Source organism: Tachyglossus aculeatus, chromosome 1 (genome assembly GCF_015852505.1).
Source record: "Tachyglossus aculeatus isolate mTacAcu1 chromosome 1, mTacAcu1.pri, whole genome shotgun sequence".
NCBI classification, from domain to species: domain Eukaryota; kingdom Metazoa; phylum Chordata; class Mammalia; order Monotremata; family Tachyglossidae; genus Tachyglossus; species Tachyglossus aculeatus.
In genome coordinates this window covers 60,899,147-60,906,830 of record NC_052066.1, presented here as the reverse complement: position 1 = coordinate 60,906,830, position 7,684 = coordinate 60,899,147, and positions in this window count along the sequence as shown.

Genomic DNA, 7,684 nt, shown 5'->3' with positions numbered 1-7,684 from the left:
AGGCCAGGCCACACCCCAGATCCTTTCAGCAGAGGGCAAGGAGAAGAGAAGTCTCTTTCAGGGTCTAAGGTGGGAGCAGGCTACGTATGGATACCCTTTATGCCCTAAAAGCTGTGGGGCCTCAGGTAACACCTCACCCTGCAGTGTCAATAATAATAATAATAATAATGGTATTTGTTAGGCACTTATTAGGTGCCGAGCACTGTTCTAAGCACATGGGTCAACTCCATGGAGCCCCATGAAAAGGGCTCGAGTGCACACTTCTTAGCTTTTTATGGTATTTGTTAAGCACTTACTATGTACTAGGCACTGTACGAAGCACTTGGGTAGATACAAGCTAATCAGGTTGTTCACCATCCCTGTCCCACTTGAGGCTCCTACCCTTCATTTGCATTTTCCAGATGAGGTGACCAAGGCTCAGAGAAGTGAAGTGCCTTGCCCAAGGTCACCCAGCAGACAAGTGGCAGAACTGGGATTAGAACCCAGGTCCTCCTGAGTCCTAAGTGCATGCTCTCTCTGCTAGGCCATGCTGCTTCCCAGACACAGCCAGTATGTATCAGACAGACAGAGAGAGAGAGAGAAAGAGAGAGAGAGAGAGAGAGAGAGAGAGAGAGAGAGAGATCTTGCAAGAAGTCAGGAAGACTGAATTTCTATTTTTCATTCATTCATTCAATCATATTTATTGAGCACTTACTGCGTGCAGACTACTGTACTAAAAGCTAGGGAGAGTATACTAGTACAGTGCTTTGCACACAATAAGCACTCAATAAATACAATTGAATGAAATATAACAATAAACAGACTCATTCATTCGTTCATATTGAGTGCTTACTGAAAAACTTATTGAGAAGCAGCATGGCTCAGTGGAAAGAGCACGGGCTTGGGAGTCAGAGGTCATGGGTTCTAATCCTGGCTCCACCACTTGTCAGCTGTGTGACTTCAGGCAAGTCACTTAACTTCTCTGTGCCTCCGTTACCTCATCTGTAAAATGGGGATTAAGACTGTGAGCCCCATGTGGGACAACCTAATCACCTTGTATCCTCCCCAGCGCTTAGAACAGTGCCTTGCACATAGTAAGCACTTAAATGCCATCATTATTATTCTTATTATTACTGTGTGTGAAGCTCTGTACTCACACACTGTACTGCTTGGGAGAGTACAACAACGAAGAGACATTCCCTGCCCACAAGGAGCTTACTGTCTAGACAGGGAGAGAGGCATTAGTATAAATACATAAATTACAGAAATTGTCTCCCTTTGACTTGTCAAGTGGCTTTGGCACATCACTTTGACTCCATTCCTCCAAATGTGGTCAGCGCATCATCCCCTCCATCTTATTCAAGCTGCAAGTCACCCTAAGTGGAGCTATGCCGATGCTGGAAGATAATATCCAGTCGCTGAGCTTCCTGGCCACCTTTAGCCCCAGGACACGGTTATAAGCACAAAGTAATTCAGGGATAACTATCTCAAAGCCCTCTTTGGAAGCCTAGAATCTGCTCAGGTGGAAGCTTTCCAAAACAGCGGAAAGGCACCTTGGCCTTGATTTTCAGGTTTTTTGTTATATCATCAATCACAGGAGTTCAGAGACATTTGAATAGCCTAAAGCTCAATTCATGATTTCCTTAATGCCAGCAGAGAATATGCTGCTGAATTGCACCACAGATCTTTTCGTTTCATTTAAGGCATTCATTCAGTCATATTTATTGAGCACTTACTGTGTGCAGAGCACTGGACTAAGTTCTCAGGAGAGTACAATATAACAATAAACATTCCCTGCCCAAAACGAGTTTACAGTCACAGGGGAGAAAGACATTAATAGATATAAATAATTACAGATATGTACATAATTTCCGTGGGGCTGGGAGAGGGGATGGATGAAAGGAGCAAGATAGGGAGATGCAGAAGGGAGTGGGAGAAGAGGAAAGTAGCAAAAAGCAGCTTGGCTCAGTAGAAAGAGCGCGGGCTTTGGAGTCAGAGGTCATGGGTTCAAATCCTAGCTCTGCCAATTGTCAGCTTTGTGACTTTGGGCAAGTCACTTAACTTCTCTGGGTCTGTTACCTCATCTGTCAAATGGGGATTAAGACTGTGAGCCCCCTATGGGATAACCTGATTGTCTTGTAACCTCCCCAGTGCTCAGAACAGTGCTTTGCACATAGTAAGTGCTTAATATATGCCATCATCATTATTATTATTATATTCCATCAATCAGTAGTATTTATTGAGTTCCTAAATATGTGCTGAGTGGCTCTAAATGCTTGGGAGAGTGCACTACTTGGTAAGAGAAATGCTCCCTGGTCTGAAGGAGCTATCAAATAAGGGAGATAGGGAGACATAAATGATCACCAATATTAGCAGCAGGATGAAGGACAAAGATACAACTGGGAATAGAGTATGGAAAAATGAAGAGATGAATAAGTAAGTGGTGTAAACAAGTTGAAAGAGAGGTAGTAAGGGTGACTGTTAGGTTGACATGATCTGAGGTGATGCAATTGCTTGAAACTCCTTAGTGATTCTGACAGGCTACAAGGCTTTGCAGAAGGAAAGAACTGTGGTCTCTCAGGATTGATGACACTCAGTTGGTCAATTGATTTGATTGAGTACTAAATTCATTCAATCATATTTCTTGAGCGCTTATTGTGTGCAGAGTACTAAGCGCTTGGGAAGTACAAGTTGGCAACATATACAGATGGTCCCTACCCAACAGTGGGCTCACAGTCTAGAAAGTGGACTCACACTCTAGAAAATGTGTGCTGAGCACACTAAATATGTGCTGTGCACTGTTCTAAGCACGTGGGAGAGTACAACATAACAATGTAACAGACACATTCCCTGCCCACAATGAGTGAACAGTCTAGAGGGGGAAACAGACATTGATACCTCCCATCCTTCTCTCCTACTCTCCTATCCTACTCTCCTATCCTACTCTCCTATCCTACTCTCCCATCCTTCCCAGCAGTATCCTCAGAGGAGATTTCCTCCCTTCTCTCTAGTGCTACTCTGGACACCTGTGTTTCTGACCCCATTCCCTTTCATCTTATGAAATCTCTTACTCCGTCCCTCCTACCCCTCCTTAACTTGAATCTTCAACCACTCACTCTCCACTGGTTCCTTCCCGTCGGCCTTCAAACTTGCCCACGTCTTCCCCATCCTAAAAAAACCCTCTCTTGACTCCACCTCCCCTTCTAGTTATCGCCCTATCTCCCTCCTACCATTCCTTTCCAAACTCCTCGAACGAATCGTCTACACCTGCTGCCTCGAATTCCTCAACGCCAACTCTCTCCTTGACCCCCTCCAATCTGGCTTCTACATTCAACCGAAACTGCCCTCTCAAAGGTCACCAATGACCTCCTGCTTGTCAAATCCAACAGCTCCTACTCTGTCCTAATCCTCCTTGACCTCTCAGCTGCCTTCAACACTGTCGACCACCCCCTTCTCAACACACTATTGAACCTTGGCTTCACAGACTCTGTCCTCTCCTGGTTCTCCTCTTATCTTTCCGGCTGTTCATTCTCAGTCTCTTTTGTGTGCTCCTCCTCCCCCTCTCATCCCCTTACTGAATGGGTTCCTCAAGGGGCAGTTCTTGGTCCCCTTCTGTTCTCTATCTACACTCACTCCCTTGGTGAACACATTCGCTCCCATGGCTTCAACTATCATCTCTACGCTGATGAAACCCAAAGCTACATCTCTGCTCCTGCTCTCTCTCCCTCCCTTCAGGCTCATGCCTCCTCCTACCTTCAAGACATCTCCATCTGGATGTCTGCCCACCATCGAAAGTCCAAGACTGAACTCCTTATCTTCCCTCCCAAACCCTGCCCTCTCCCTGACTTTCCCATCTCTGTTGACAGCACTACCATCCTTCCCGTCTCACAAGCCCGCAACCTTGGTGTCATCCTTGACTCCGCTCTCTTGTTCACCCCTCACATCCAATCCGTCACCAAAACTTGCCAGTCTCACCTCCGCAACATCGCCAAGATCTGCCCTTTCCTCTCCATCCAAACTGCTACCCTGCTGGTTCAATCTCTCATCCTATCCTGACTGGATTACTGCATCAGCCCCCCTCTGATCTCCCATCCTCCTGTCTCTCCCTACTTCAGTCTATACTTCACGCTGCTGCCTGGATCATCTCTGTGCAGAAACGCTCTGGGCATGTTACTCCCCTCCTCAAAAATCTCCAGTGGCTACCAATCAACCTATGCATCAGGCAAAAACTCCTCACTCTCGGCTTCAAGGCTCTCCATCACCTCACCCCCTCCTACCTCAGCTTCCATCTTTCTTTCTACAGCCCAGCCCGCACCCTCCACTCCTCTGCCGCTAACCTCCTCACTGTGCCTCGTTCTCACCTGTCCCGCCATTGACCCCCGGCCCACGTCCTTCCCCTGGCCTGGGATGCCCTCCCTCTGCACATCTGCCAAGCTAGCTCTTCCTCCCTTCAAAGCCCTACTGAGAGCTCACCTCCTCCAGGAGGCCTTCCCAGACTGAGCCCCCTCATTCCTCTTCCCCTACTCCCCTTCCCCATCCCCTCTGCCCTACCTCCTTCTCCTCCCCACAGCACCTGTATACATGTTTGTACAGATTTATTACTCTATTTTACTTGTACATATTTACTATTCTATTCATTTTATTTTGTTAATATGTTTTGTTTTGTTGTCTGTCTCCCCCTTCTAGACTGTCAGCCCGCTGTAGGGTAGGGACCATCTCTATATGTTGCCAACTTGTACTTCCCAAGCGCTTAGTACAGTGCTCTGCACACAGTAAGTGCTCAATAAATATGATTGAATGTATGAGTGAATGATACAAGCAAATAAATTATAGATATGTACAAATATGTATGATGCAGAGGGAGTTTCCGGAAATGGGAAGAGGAATCAGGGTGTTGCAGTCGAAGGAATCAAAAGCAAGGGAAAGTGAGGAACCTCCTAATTATTAGATGCTCAACCCTGCTCTAGATAAGACTATAAATATGTTTATCTTTGTCTGAGAAACTACCTATCCACCCATCCACACACGCTATGGACCTCAATGCAATCTGGGCAAAGCATCATAGCATTGTGGAAAGAGCACGGGCTTGGGAGTCAGAGGTCATGGGTTCTAATCCCAGCTCCACCACTTATCAGCTGTGTGACTTTGGGCAAGTCACTTAACTTATCTGTGCCTCAGTTATCTCATCTGTAAAATGGGGATTAAGACTGCGAACCCCATGTAGGACAGCCTGATTATCTTGTATTTACCCCAGTGCCTAGACGAGTACTTGGCACATAGTAAGCACTTAACAAATACTATTATTATTATTAATCTCAAAACCCAGTAAAGCATAGCAGACAAGACTTAGGGAAATATTCAAAAGAAAAGCCATATACAAGACCAAAGTCTCTGGACCATACTGAGCTGACTGCTGAAGGCCCAACCTATGTAGGTTTGATAGAACAGATGACTATTAATTCACAAAAATGTACTATTTTGTGAATAATGCTAATAGAGTTATTCTTTGTGTTCCACGAGGCACTTGTGTTTCTATAAACCACTGATTTTCATTCATTCAATCCTATTTGAGCACCTACTGTGTGAAGAGCACTGTACTAAGCGCTTGGGAAGTACAAATTGGCAACATATAGAGACAGTCCCTACCCAACAGTGGGCTCACAGTCTAAAAGGGGGAGACGGAGAACAAAACCAAACATACTAACAAAATAAAATAAATAGAATAGATATATACAAGTAAAATAAATAAATAGAGTAAAAAATCCATACAAACATATATACATTGTCACCTGTGTGACCTTGGGCAAGTTACTTCACTTCTCTGGGCCTCAGTTACCTCCTCTGTAAAATGGGGATTAAGACCGTGAGCCTCACGTGGGACAACCTGATCACCTTGTAAATTCCCCAGCGCTTAGCACATAGTAAGCGCTTAATAAATGCCATTATTATTATTATTATTATTGTGATCTGCCAAGTTAGCTACCCTCTGAGAACCAACCAACACTATTTAGTAGAGAGCACTGCATTAAGAGCTTGGCATAGTACAACAGAGAACTGATACGTAGTATCCATTGTATTGATGGGAAATATGAGGTTAAAGTTGAGATAGTTCAAAAACATTTGAAATAGTTCATATCTTCTCTCACATCAAGTGAAATTCCAAGAGGCTGTGGGAAACAAAATAAGTGGCTTCAAGGGATCTGCAATGACTGACACTTTCTCTCCTACCAACTTGTTTAACACTACACTGGTATCCAATTTAATCTGTTTACAACAACTTAAAATTCATGGTTCCAGTGAAAACTTGATTAAGCTTTGAACAGTTATGAATTGGTTCCCTATGAGATACTAGTGAACTACTGCTACAGTATAACTGCGGTTCTAAGATTCCAGCTGAAGTGATCTTTAATAAGGATTCCTGCACAGAGCTGAATTGTGTTTTAGCAATTCACAGCTGCATTACTGTAACTGTTATCCTTTTTTTCCCAACCCATTCTCTTTTCTTTCTTTTTAACGGTTAAGCAATTATTATGTGCCATACAAATCATGCCCCAAGCTACACAATCTGACAGGTATCCCTGTACTGTAAAGTCCGGCTTTCTTCATAGTACACCAAACTTCATATTTTATTTACTCTTTTTTTAATGGTATTTGTTAAGTTCTTACTATGTGCCACGCACTGTACTGAGCTCTGAGGTAGATATAAGCTAAGCAGGTTGGACACAGTCCATGTCCCACTTGGGGCTCATAGTCTTAATCCCCATTTGACAGATGAAGTAGCTGAGGCACACAGAAGTTACATGACTTGCCCAAGGCCACCCAGCAGGCAAGTGGCAGAGCCAGGATTAGAACCCAGGTCCTGACTCTCAGGACCATGCTCTATCCACTACGCCACACTGTCCCTGTGGTGACACAATCACAACTTCAATTGCTCATACATCTTCAAGTCATCCTGGAGAGAATGTTATATTGTACTTCCCCACGCACTTAGAACAGTGCCTGGCACTGTACTAAATGCTGGGGTGGATGCAAGCAAATCAAATGGACACAGTTGCTGTTCCATGTGGGGCTTACAGTCTCAATCCCCATTTTACGGATGAGGTAACTGGCACAGAGAAGTGAAGTGAAGAACAGTGCTTGGCATATAGTAAGCACTTAACAAATACCATTATTATTATTATTATTTATTATTATTTATCCAAGGTCACATAGCAGACAAGTGACAGAGGTTGGATTAGAACCGATTACTTTCTGACTCCCGTGCTCGAGCTCTATCCAGCAGGCCATGCTGCTTCTCCATGTTTCAGTTTCTTTCCCTTGGCGTCTTTACTTAATATTGGAGAACCTAGAGTTTACTTTGATAGCAAGTCCCTCCACTCAGCTTTTTTTAATGGTATTTGTTGAGTGCTTACTATGTGTCAAACACTGTTCTAAACGCTGTCGTAAATATAAGTTAATTAGGTTAGAAACTGTCCCTACCCCACATGGGGTTCCCAGGCTACATAGGAGAGAGAACAGGTATTTAATCAGCAGCGTGGCTCAGTGGAAAGACCCTGGGCTTTGGAGTAGGTGGTTATGGGTTCGAATCCCTGCTCTGCCAATTGTCAAGCTGTGTGACTCTGGGCAAGTCACTTAACTTCTCTGCACCTCAGTTACCTCATCTGTAAAATGGGGATTGACTGTGAGCCCCCTGTGGGACAACCCG